Source organism: Myxocyprinus asiaticus, chromosome 7, assembly GCF_019703515.2.
Source record: "Myxocyprinus asiaticus isolate MX2 ecotype Aquarium Trade chromosome 7, UBuf_Myxa_2, whole genome shotgun sequence".
Taxonomy (NCBI): Eukaryota; Metazoa; Chordata; class Actinopteri; order Cypriniformes; family Catostomidae; genus Myxocyprinus; species Myxocyprinus asiaticus.
In genome coordinates this window covers 31,109,147-31,120,976 of record NC_059350.1, presented here as the reverse complement: position 1 = coordinate 31,120,976, position 11,830 = coordinate 31,109,147, and the positions used below count along the sequence as shown (strand labels likewise).

The following is an 11,830-nucleotide window of genomic DNA, read 5'->3' as shown; positions in this document are numbered from 1 at the left end:
TTTCCTTTCGCCGTAACCTCCGTTCTCTTTCACCCTCTCACCTTTCCACTGCTGTTTCTACCTCTCTTCCTACACCAATGTATTTTCCATGCTTGATGTAAACACTGCCACAGACACACTAAGGTCTACTTTAACAACCTGTCTAGACAACATCTGTCCTCTCTCCTCTAGGCCAGCATGTGCTACACCACCCAGCCCCTGACTCTCTGATGTCCTTCGTGAACATCGGACTAACCTCAGGGCAGCTGAGAGGAGATGGCGGAAATCTAAAGATCCAGCAGATCTAGGTAAGTATCAGTCTCTGCTTGCAACTTTTTCAGATAACGTTAAATCTGCTAAAATCTCCTATTACCAGAACAAGATCAACAGCACCACAGACACTCACAGCTTGTTTAGAACATTCAACACACTTCTCTGCCCTCCCCCTCCACCACCATGCCATCTCCTGTATGCAACTCTTCTGTCTCTGTTCTCTCCTCTGACTGACACTGAGGTCTCTAAACTCCTCTCCAACCACCCCACCACCTGTTCCCTTGACCCCATTTCTTCTCACCTTCTCCAGGCCATCTCTCTGTCCATCCTATCTGCACTCACACACATAATTAACACATCTGTACTTACAGGCACTTTTCCCACTACATTTAAGCAGGCTCGAGTAACCCTGCTGCTGAAAAAACCCGCACTTAACCCCACACAAATAGAACACTACAGACCAGTCTATCTCATCCCATTCATGGCAAAAACACTTGAAAGGGCAGTTTTCAATCAAATCTCTGCCTGTCTCTCACAGAACAAGCTGCTGGATGACAATCAGTCAGGCTTCAAAAGTGGACACTCCACCGAGACTGCCCTGCTGTCTGTCACTGAGTCACTGAGACAGGCGAAAGCTGAATCCAGATCATCCGTCCTGATTCTGCTGGACCTTTCTGCAGCCTTTGACACAGTCAACCATCAGATCTTACTCTCCACCCTGTCTTTGCTGGGCATCACAGGAACTGTGCTTGACTGGTTTAATTCCTATCTCTTAGGTAGGTCCTTCAAGGTAGTCTGGAGAGGTGAGGTATCCAAGCCACATCAGCTACTTACTGGGGTACCTCAGGGATCAGTGCTTGGGCCATTTCTCTTCTCTATATACACATCATCACTGGGACCCATCATTCAGGCATTCGGTTTCTCTTACCACTGCTATGCTGATGACACACAGCTCTACTTGTCTTTCCAGCCCAATGACACCACAGTGACTGCTCGAATCTCTGCCTGCCTGGCAGACATCTTGGCCTGGATGAAGGAACACCACCTGCAACTCAACCCAGCCAAGACTGAACTCCTTGTCTTTCCAGCCAACCCTGCTGTTCAACACAACTACAGTAACGCCTTCCAAAATGGTCAGAAATCTAGGGGTAACCATCGATAACAAACTAAATTTCACAGACCACATCTCAAAGACCACAAGATCATGTAGATTTACACTCTACAATATAAGGAAGATAAGACCCTTCCTCTCTGAACATGCCACACAACTTCTTGTTCAGTCACTTGTCATAACTAGACTGGACTACTGTAACGCTCTCATTGCAGGCCTCCCTGCATGTGCAATTAGACCCTTGCAAATGATCCAGAATGCAGCAGCATGTCTGGTCTTTAATCAACCAAAGAGAGCGCATGTTACACCACTCCTTGTCTCTCTCCACTGGCTGCCGGTTAATGCACGTATCAAATTCAAGGCTCTGATGCTGGCATTCAGAACAGTCACTGGGTCTGCTCCAGCATACCTAAAATCATTTATGCAGAGCTACGCGCCCACTAGAAGCCTGCTGTCGGCTAAGGAACGTCGCCTTGTTGTACCAACACAAAGAGGCACCAAAATACTTTCCCGGACTTTCGGCTTCATCATACCACGTTGGTGGAATGACCTTCCCAACTCCATCCGTGAAGCAGACTCACTTTCTGTCTTCAAAAAACAACTAAAAACACATCTTTTCCATGAGCACTTAACCAGTCACTAATTTAAAAAAAATAAATAAATAATTCTTGTTGCACTTTAATCTGTTTTGAATACTATTCTGATGCTCGTGAAACTTTGTAATATGCCACTTTTTCATACCACTGTCTCCTTAAGATGATTTGCTTATGTTTTCCTCTTTTGTAAGTCGCTTTGGATAAAAGCATCTGCCAAATGAATAAATGTAATGTAAATGTAATGTATTATTATTTGTATATTGTGTTGTGTGTAATTATGTGTATATTAGATATGTAAATTGTGTTGTGTAAATCCAATGTTTATTGTAAATTGGAATATGTCTCATCACTGTCATGACTGCTATGTTGCTCGGAACTGCACCCAAGACTTTCACCCACTATTGCACTTGTGTATATGGTTGTGTGACAATAAAAGTGATTTGATTTGATTTAGGATATACCTCACTGAAATGACCTGCTGGTTGAACTGTGATGTACCTCACTGATCTCTGCCTGCATCAATTTGGTCTAATGATGAACTACACTCTTAAAATGGAATACATAGACTATCAATTAATTGCCAACAAAAGCCTTCATCAGCCACCTAACAAAGGACAATGCATCTATGTGAACTTCTGCAGTTAATCCAGGATGAACTTCAAAGACATTAGTCATTAATCTTACAGTTTATACAAAATCTTTGTTTAAACACTGGCCCTTAACACTTACTTAGTTTAATAATTTTAAACCGTGACTTGCATTGCACATAAATAACTAATATTGCCATTATATGCATGCTGTTTTGCCAGGGGGGAACTGGCTCCCACAGTGAGCCTGGTTTCTCCCAAGGTTATTTTTTGCCATTAAACAACATCTTATGGAGTTTTGTGTTCCTTGCCACAGTCGCCTTCGTCTTGCTCACTGGGGTTCTAAATACAGTTATTTTTTTAATTATTTTTATACACAATCATATTTAATCAAACTGCACAATGATGACTCTAAGACTTTATAGATATTACGGTTTCATTTTCTTTTAATGCATGATTTTCTGTAAAGCTGCTTTGAAACGATGTGTGTTGTGAAAAGTGCTATACAAATAAAAATGACGACCTGACTTATGCTAAAATGCTTTAAATAATTCATTTTTTTCACATCAATCTACACTCCATACCCCATAATGACAAGCAAAAAACAGATTTTTGATAACTTTGCAAATTTATTAACAAGAAAAAACTGAAATATCACATTGACATAAGTATTCAGACCCTTAACTCAGTACTTAGTTGAAGCACCTTTGGCAGTGATTACAGCCTCAAGTCTTTTTGGGTATGATTTGACAAGCTTTGCACACCTGGATTTGGGGATTTTCTGCCATTCTTCTATGCAGATCCTCTCAAGCTCTGTCAGGTTGGATGGGGACCGTCGGTGGACAGCCATATTCAGGTCTCTCCAGAGATGTTCAATTGGGTTCAAGTCCAGGCTCTGGCTGGGCCACTCAAGGACATTCACAGAGTTGTCCCTAAGGCACTCTTGCATTGTCTTGGCTGTGTGCTTATTGGCAGGGTCATTGTCCTATTGGAAAGTGAGCCTTCGGCCCAGTCTGAGGTCCTGAATGCTCTGGACTAGGTTTTCATTAAGGATATCTCTGTATTTTGCTGGGTTTAGCTTTTCTTCAACCCGGACCAGTTCCCCAGTCCCCGCCACTGAAAAACACCCCCACAGCATGATGCTACCACCACCATGCTTCAACGTTGGGGTGGTATTGCGCAGGTGATGAGTGGTGCCTGGTTTCCTCCAGACATGACACTTGGAATTGAGGCCAAACAGTTCAATCTTCATTTCATCAGACCAGATAATCTTGTTTCTCACAGTCTGAGAGTACTTTAGGTTCTTTTTTGCTTTCTAGCACTGAGGAGAGACTTCCGTCTGGCCACTCTGCCATAAAGCCCAGATCGGTGGAGTGTTGCAGTGATGGTTGTCCTTCTGCAAGTTTCTCACTTCTCCACACATTATCTCTGGAGCTCAACCAGAGTGACCACTGGGTTCTTGGTCACCTCTCTAACCAAGGCCCTTCTCCCCTGATTGCTCAGTTTGGCCGGGCGGCCAGATCTAGGAAGAGTCCTGGCTGTTCCAACTTTTCCATTTAAGAATTATGGAGGCCACTGTGCTCTTGGAAACCTTCAATGCAGCCCAAAATTTTGTAGCCTTCCCCAGATCTGTGCCTCGACACAATCCTGTCTCTGAGCACTGCAGGCAGTTCCTCTGACCTCATGGCTTGGTTTTTGCTCTGATATGCATTTTCAGCTGTGAGACCTTATATAGACAGGTGTGTGCCTTTCCAAATCATGTCAAATCAATTAAATTTGCCACAGGTGGACTCCAATCAAAGTGTGGAATCATCTCAAAGATGATCCAGAGAAATGGGATGCACCTGAGTCATAGCAAAGGATTTGAATATTTTTGTCAATGTGATTTTTCAGTTTTTTCTTTTTAATAAATTTGCAGTTATAAAAAATCTGGTTTTTGATTTGTCATTATAGGATATTGAGTGTAGATTGATGTAAAAAAAATTGTTTAAAGCATTTTAGCATAAGGCTGCAACATAACAAAATGTGAAAACAAAATGAAGGGGTCTGAATACTTTCTGAATGCACTGTATATTTTGGTCTGTTTGATCTAAAACCGATTAGATCGCTTCAGAAGACATGGATTAAACCAATGGAGTCATGGATTACTTTTATGCTGCCTTTATTTGCTTTTTGAAACTTCAAAGTTTTGGTAACCATTGACTTGAATTGTGTGGACCTACAGAGCTGAGATATTCTTCTAAAAAAACTTTGTGTTCTGCAGAAGGAAGAAAGTCCTACACATCTGGGATGGCATGAGGGTGAGTAAAGAGAGAATTTTTGGGTGAACTATTCCTTTAACTGCTTGACATTGACAAAAACTGAAGAATTTGGATAAAACTGATTTATTTGTCAACATGTTACATGCAGGACATTAGAGCTGTGTAGCCCCAGACTTGCAATGCTTCATGGGATTGTAGTTTGTGCCCTCGTGAAAGACAGTAAGTACACAGTATTGTACCTTTGTCTTTTTGTACAATTTTCAAATACTTTTTGGCTTCAAATCAAATTTTGTAATGTTGTGATTCACCTCAGAGATGGTTGGTTTGGTTCATGGCTTAGAACTCTTTTACGAAGGATTTAATGAAAAGCCTATGGAAACAAAATGAATGGGAAAAATACTTCCAGAACCCAGATGGCTTTAAAGTGGGGTGGGCACTGTTGCGCTCTATAATCTGGTACAGCCAGACAAAGCTACGACATTATTACAATGGGTGCAAATAACATCTAACAAAAATGTTTTAATAGAAAGGTTCTTGAACTGGTATTATTTGTACGTGAGTAATATTTGAACAATATACTTAAGCAATATCAAAGAAACAGGAGAGCTAGGCTGAAGCTGGACTTCAATGGGGCTCTATGGGTCATGCGTCAACAGACTTCTATGGACATACAGTGTTCATGCAGAAAAAAGCAGCTTGCGTTACTTCAACAAACAGCACTACAGTGATGTGTGATATTTGACACTCCTATTCACTAAATTCACAAAGAGTGATATGTAATTTAAATAGATTATTCGTACATATATAACTTGCCATTGCCACATTTCTTAGGAAATTTTAGAGGAAGCCGTGCTTCCGGTGTTGTCTTAAAGCAATCACCACTACTAGAGAGCGTGTTTGAAAATCTCTGCTTTTGGAGGGGAAAACGTCGTTTCAGTATAGATGAGAGGTATTAATGTACCAAAATTCAAATTAAAAACAATATGGCCAGCTATTGTTTATTATTGCTCTGCCAACAAAAACAGTTTCAAAAGAAATCCAAAATACAGCCAAAGGCAGTATCAACTGTTGCATGTTGGCAAGCAACACACAGCCATCAGCTTATCACTGAAAGAAAGAGTGATACAAAGAATAAAGTGTCCCAGTGACGTTATGTGACACATTAGATTTTTTGTAACACCGCTTGCCCAATCAACTTAGTCGGCCGCAACAAACTATTGTATAAAGGCCTTTGCACATCAGAGGCATTGCTATAATGTGAAATGAATCGCCTTTAAATGGCCCTTTCACATTAAAAGTGAGGTGATTGATCACCATTAACACATTTATGCCTTTACAATAGGTGGCACTAATCGACAAGCAATTTTACCCTGGTACGTTAGGTGGCGGAATGCACCTTTCAGTTGGTCTGCCTTTTGCCCATCACGGATGAGAAGAACAACTACTTGACATGTTTGCAAAACTACAATGAAATCGCAATACGAAAGACAAGCAAGTGATTTCTCTAAAGGCCATGGGATGTTCACTCCAGATGAGAATTGGCTTCATAGGAATCCATTGTTTCTATTAAAAATGTTAAGCACGGCGAGAAATCACAGCAAAAATTCACGGTTGGGGTGCAATAGTCTGGTTAAATTAAACAGTGAGTGTTTAAGGAATGACTAATGTCTGGACTCACCTCCTCAGGTTGACTGTCAACCACTCTCTGACAGATCCTCTGTAGTTCCTCCCTGTCATTTATCAGCCCTAAATCCTGATCCTTCACTATCTGAGCTGCTGTCTTCTCTGGAGCCTTCCACATCTCCTTGAAAACCTGTGGTCAGAATGAACACACATACACAAAACAGGCCAGAATAGGAGAATATCACAATATGTCTCAAACATCTGACAATTTTATAACCCCTTTTGTATACTTCTTTTTAAGATAAAACAATGTTTTTTAGTATTTGGGTAAATGTGCAGTAATACATTATTGAGGATTTAAGTTTTTTCCCTCTTATCTGCTTAGCAGCAAAAGATGTGACGTGACCAGATTCCACAAGATTGATCAGCTCAGCAAGAGCGGATGGAGAGATGGGACTGAGAAAGAGAGGGAGAGATTAAACAAAGACAGGCAGAGAATATTAAGAAAGAAGAGAGAGAAAGAGAGAGAGTGATAGAGAATAATTAAAAATAATATATAATAATTCAGAGAGCAAGAATTAAAAGTATCAGGGCACTGGGACCCAGGAGAACTCATTACCGGGTGGTTTCAACAGGGCTTCTTTTTGTGTGCTCAAGCAATTTGGCTTCATAATATTAGTGAAATGTAGAAAACAAGAGGTGATCACTGAGCTGGTGTAGTCCCAGATAAACACTCCCGTATATACATCCCCAGGCATGGAGTGAACACAACCTCCATTATTTATTATTTACTGACTGGAAACAATGTTGTTGAGAAGGAATGAAATAAACAGACTGGAAATAAGCCCCTGGCACATGTGCACACACACACAAACACATACTCTCTTCTCTTTCCCATTTCTTTTGGGCTTGTTTATTCAAATTTGGTTCCCAATATTTTGGAGGTATCACAGCTATTTAACTTTATTGAATTAAAGTGCTGGCTAACCTCTGCGACACTCTCAGACTCTTTAAGTTCAGATTTCCCATCAGCTCCTTCATCACCCAGGTTCTGACTTGGTCATCTGAACAACACTCTCAAAGTACTCCATAAGACCATCCTCATTCTGAAACAAAGCAATTATTTCATATTCAAAAGACTTTGAACCTCATATGAAACTTTTGTGAAGAAAAATAATGACATAACATTCTAGGGATGGGTTAGGATGATCGGATTGTCGTCCAACCGACTAGACGAATAATGATTGGTGAGTTTATCTTTTTTAGCTATAATATTTGTTACCAGCAATGCAGGTTTTTGGCATTTAGAAGCTGCTAGTTTAGGACCTGTGAGGAGTCTGTTTCTCAAACTAGAGACTGTGATTTACTTGTCTTTTTGTTGTGCATCTGGCCATCCACTTCCCTCTCTATCCTGGTTAGAGATTCTTTTTTTCAAAACAGTAATGCATGGAATAGCCTTCATCTCTCTAAAACAACAGACTTTAGGAGAAAATAGAATTTCAGGAGAATGTTTCTTTTTTCCTATTTTTAAACCAAAATTTGACTTGCAAATGTAAATCAATTTTTTTTCTTTTTTCTGCATGATAGCGCAACCATTTTCAATTGTTCTAATAATAAGAACATTTTCTTGAGTACCAAATTAGCACTTTATAATGCTTTTGTAAGGAATAGGTGACACAGTATATGTTTGCCATCATGGGTAAAGAAAAAATTGAATAAATACACCTAAAACAATTATTTCAAACCGTAATAATAATTGGCAATTAATGATTTTGACAGTATTTTTGATCAATTTAATGCATCCTTGGTGAAAGGTAGCATAAGTTTCTTTCAAGAACAAAAATGTCTTTGTGTTCTAAAAATGGAAGCGTATATACTATATATTATATAATTTTCATAAAGTAACTTGTAACGTAATTACTTGAGTAGTTTTTCGCCAAACTACTTATTTACTCTTACTTGAATCATAATATTTCTTAGTACTTCTACTTGTACTCAAGTGAATTATTTCTTCAGTAGCAGTACTTTTACTTAAGTAAAAAAAAATCAGTACTCTTTCCACCACTGCAAATAGGGTGCAGGAGAGAGCACTCTGGAGCTGTCAGTTATGTGTCACTTATATGTACCTTATCTAACATGTACTGTACACTGGAAAATTATGATTATAATACAACTTCTAAACGGTAAATATACATACATGCTTTGTTTGATTGATGATATAATGATTAAAAAAAAAACTGTCCATTCATAGAGCAGTAACATTTATAAATAACATTAATTGAATAGAATTAGACAAACACACTACCAATCTGAATAATTTTGGCTTGATATATTTAAATATATTAAATTAACTGATGACTTATAAAAAACCTGAAAGACTGGCACCAGCATGGAATAAAGATTGTTGTTGTCGGAAATATAGCAAATAGCATGCATGTACATATACAATGTACATTGGTTACACACTATAAAGCAGAGTGCCTTTTGGGTATAAAAGAGTTAAATATAGGGAATGCTACAGAATGGCCAACACTATTTAGTGTACTGTATTCTATAGGGAATAGGAGCCAATTTCAGACACAGCTTCTATTACACGTTAGATCACACCCTCACACCCTCCTTGTATGTCTCTTTAACCTGAACCACCCACACATACATACATTTATCAAATTGCTCATCTCTAGCCTCCATCAGTCAGAGAACTTCCTCTCCTCTTTCCTCCCTCATCTCCTCTCTTTTCTCCCTCCTCTCCTCCCTTCCTCACTCCTCCTTTATGTGGATCACCAGGCAGCCACATTATTACAGTACTGGTGGTTCATCTTCTGTCCATCTGTCTAGAAACTCTGCTTTCCTTTACCTATTTTTCCTTTTATCCAGTGCTTTCCATCCTCCCTCTGCTCCATCACTCTTTCCAGTGTCCTCTCTTCCAGTTATTCTTCATCTTTACTCCCTGTAGCTCCCCACAGGATGGTTTGATGAGGCAGATTTCACTCGCGTACAGAGTTCAATAGTGCATGAAACTCACCTGTAGTCCTGTAGACCTTCCTTGTCCCTCATCGGAATAGTGTTACTGGAAAGAGAGATAGGGTAATAAATGATTACACAAAACAAGGAGCTGCAAGCTACTAAGTGTATAATAATAAGGGTTGTAAGATTATTAAAGATATTAATAAAATTAATTACATGGTATGCTAATTAATTAATCAAATTAATCACAAAGAATCGCATATCAATATTTGCAGTGAAAGGCTTCCAAATGAAGATAATTGGAAGTTATTGCATCATTGTTTGTGGCAGACGAGAATATCCCTGTATAGATATTATAATTTATTATTTATTTCAGTATAATTGAGCAAAAGCCTCTCATTGGCCTACAATCCATTTTGCAATCGAGCCAATCTCTCTGAGGTAGACTAAGGGCCCGTTCACATAAGACACATTCTTTCACAGTATTTTATCTGTCATATTTTCTTATTGTTGGTCTACACTCACTGAGAACTTTATTAGGAACACTATGGTCCTAATAAAGTTCCCGATGTGATCTTCTGCTGTTGTAGCCCATCCGTCTCAAGGTTTGACATGTTGTGCATTCTGATTTGCTATTCTGCTCACTACAATTGTACAGTGTGGTTATCAGAGTTACCACAGCCTTTCTGTCAGCTTGAACTAGTATGGGCTGCATTCACCAAAAGCAAGTTGATCGTAGAGATCACTGGCGCCAGTGCTTTTGGGAAACGCAGCCCTGGCCATTCTCTGTTGACCTGTCTCATCAACAAAGCATTTCCGAACTGAACTGCTGCTCACTGAATACATTTTTTTGTTTTTGGCACCACTCCAAGTACACTGTAGAGACTGTTGTGCATGAAAATCCCAGGAGATGAGCAGTTACAGAAATACTCAAACCAGCCCATCTGGCATCGACATTCATGCCATGGCCGAAATGAAGATCACATTTTTCCCTATTCTGATGGTTGATGTGAACTTTAACTGAAGCTCCTGACCTGTATCTGCATGATTTTATGCATTGCACTGCTGCCACACGATAACTGCATGAATAAGTAGGTGTACAGGTTAACACCTACATAAAGTGCTTCGTGAGTGTATGTACACATGCAGACTGATGTCTTTGGCCACTACATTGCTGCTAACGCTGTGTCAAGTTTAAAAGTAATTTGCAGACCCCTGCATTCAGTTTAATTCCACTGCACTCCACCTCATTTTTTAACATGAAAATGCGCCCTGTGTGAATGGCTCCTTACTCTTTCTATACTGTCTTCTTTCAGTAAGTGTGGTTTGGTAAGGCATGGTGAATGTCCTGGCAGCTGGGCTGGGGTGACAGTATATTAACCAGCTGATTACACAGCTACTTACCAAATGAATAATTAACTAAATGGACATGAAATATTGCTGTGAATTTAAATCACTTTATTACAGTAAAATAAAGAGACTGCAAAAAGATGCGAGAGACATGAAACTAGCACAGCAATGTAGGAAATCGGTTCCCTGAGACTACAGTCAATTATATGGTTAGGTGGTCAATGTACAAAAATATATGACTGCAGAATGCTACGATTTACCGATCAGAATGAAATATTTCAGAGCACCATGTAATAAGCACTGATATTAATTGATGGTATGTGCTAGCAGATTGTTTCCATGAGCAAGAAGACAGAGAGAAGCAGGTCACAGCTGTGAGGATTGACTTTTATTTCATGGGCAGATGCTCATAATAAGGCTGCTCTGTCATCACTGTAGAGAGCATGATTTAGTGTGTGTCTGCTGCTGCCATGTATGCCACTCAACATATGACACAACTACTGAGATCAAATGACCACATTCATCTTCTCTCACAAATGGATAGGAAAAGTACCAAAGGGAAAGTGTGCTGGCCATGACTTACAGTACCTTAGACCACTGATCTTAACTGCAATGTGTGTTATTCTCAGTAATGAGATGCTGAAATGTAAATTTGATATGTCTTTGATAAGACACTTTGCCTAACTCTAGGTTAATGTTTTTTTAACCATGGATTAAGGCCACTTGTAATTTTACAAGGGTAGTACTTAAGTTTTAACTCACGGTTATGAACCTTGAACCAAATGACCAAAATCTAATATAACAGTATTAATAATTTTATTTCAAGGTAACAGTATATATCACCATATAAAATTTCAATGAAAAACTAAACTCTGCTTTTCTTCTAATGATCTCTACCGGTTGACACATTTCTACCGTCACACAGTATATGCCGTTGTACCCATAGATATCCATAGGTAGATACTGCATTCGGCTGGTCGGGATATGTCAACAGCACTGTCATCTTGGAACAGACAACAGAAGACGTGTTTGAATGAAAATCAATGGAGGAGATGCCTCAGAGTGCTGCATAAATGGCTTTTG

At 39.4% G+C, this 11,830-nt stretch overlaps 1 pseudogene; it reads right to left on the bottom strand.

Moving 5' to 3' along the window:
- Window positions 1-6,412: 6,412 nt before the first annotated feature.
- LOC127443553 (glutamyl-tRNA(Gln) amidotransferase subunit B, mitochondrial-like) lies at window positions 6,413-9,487 on the bottom strand (annotated as a pseudogene).
- Window positions 9,488-11,830: the final 2,343 nt, after the last annotated feature.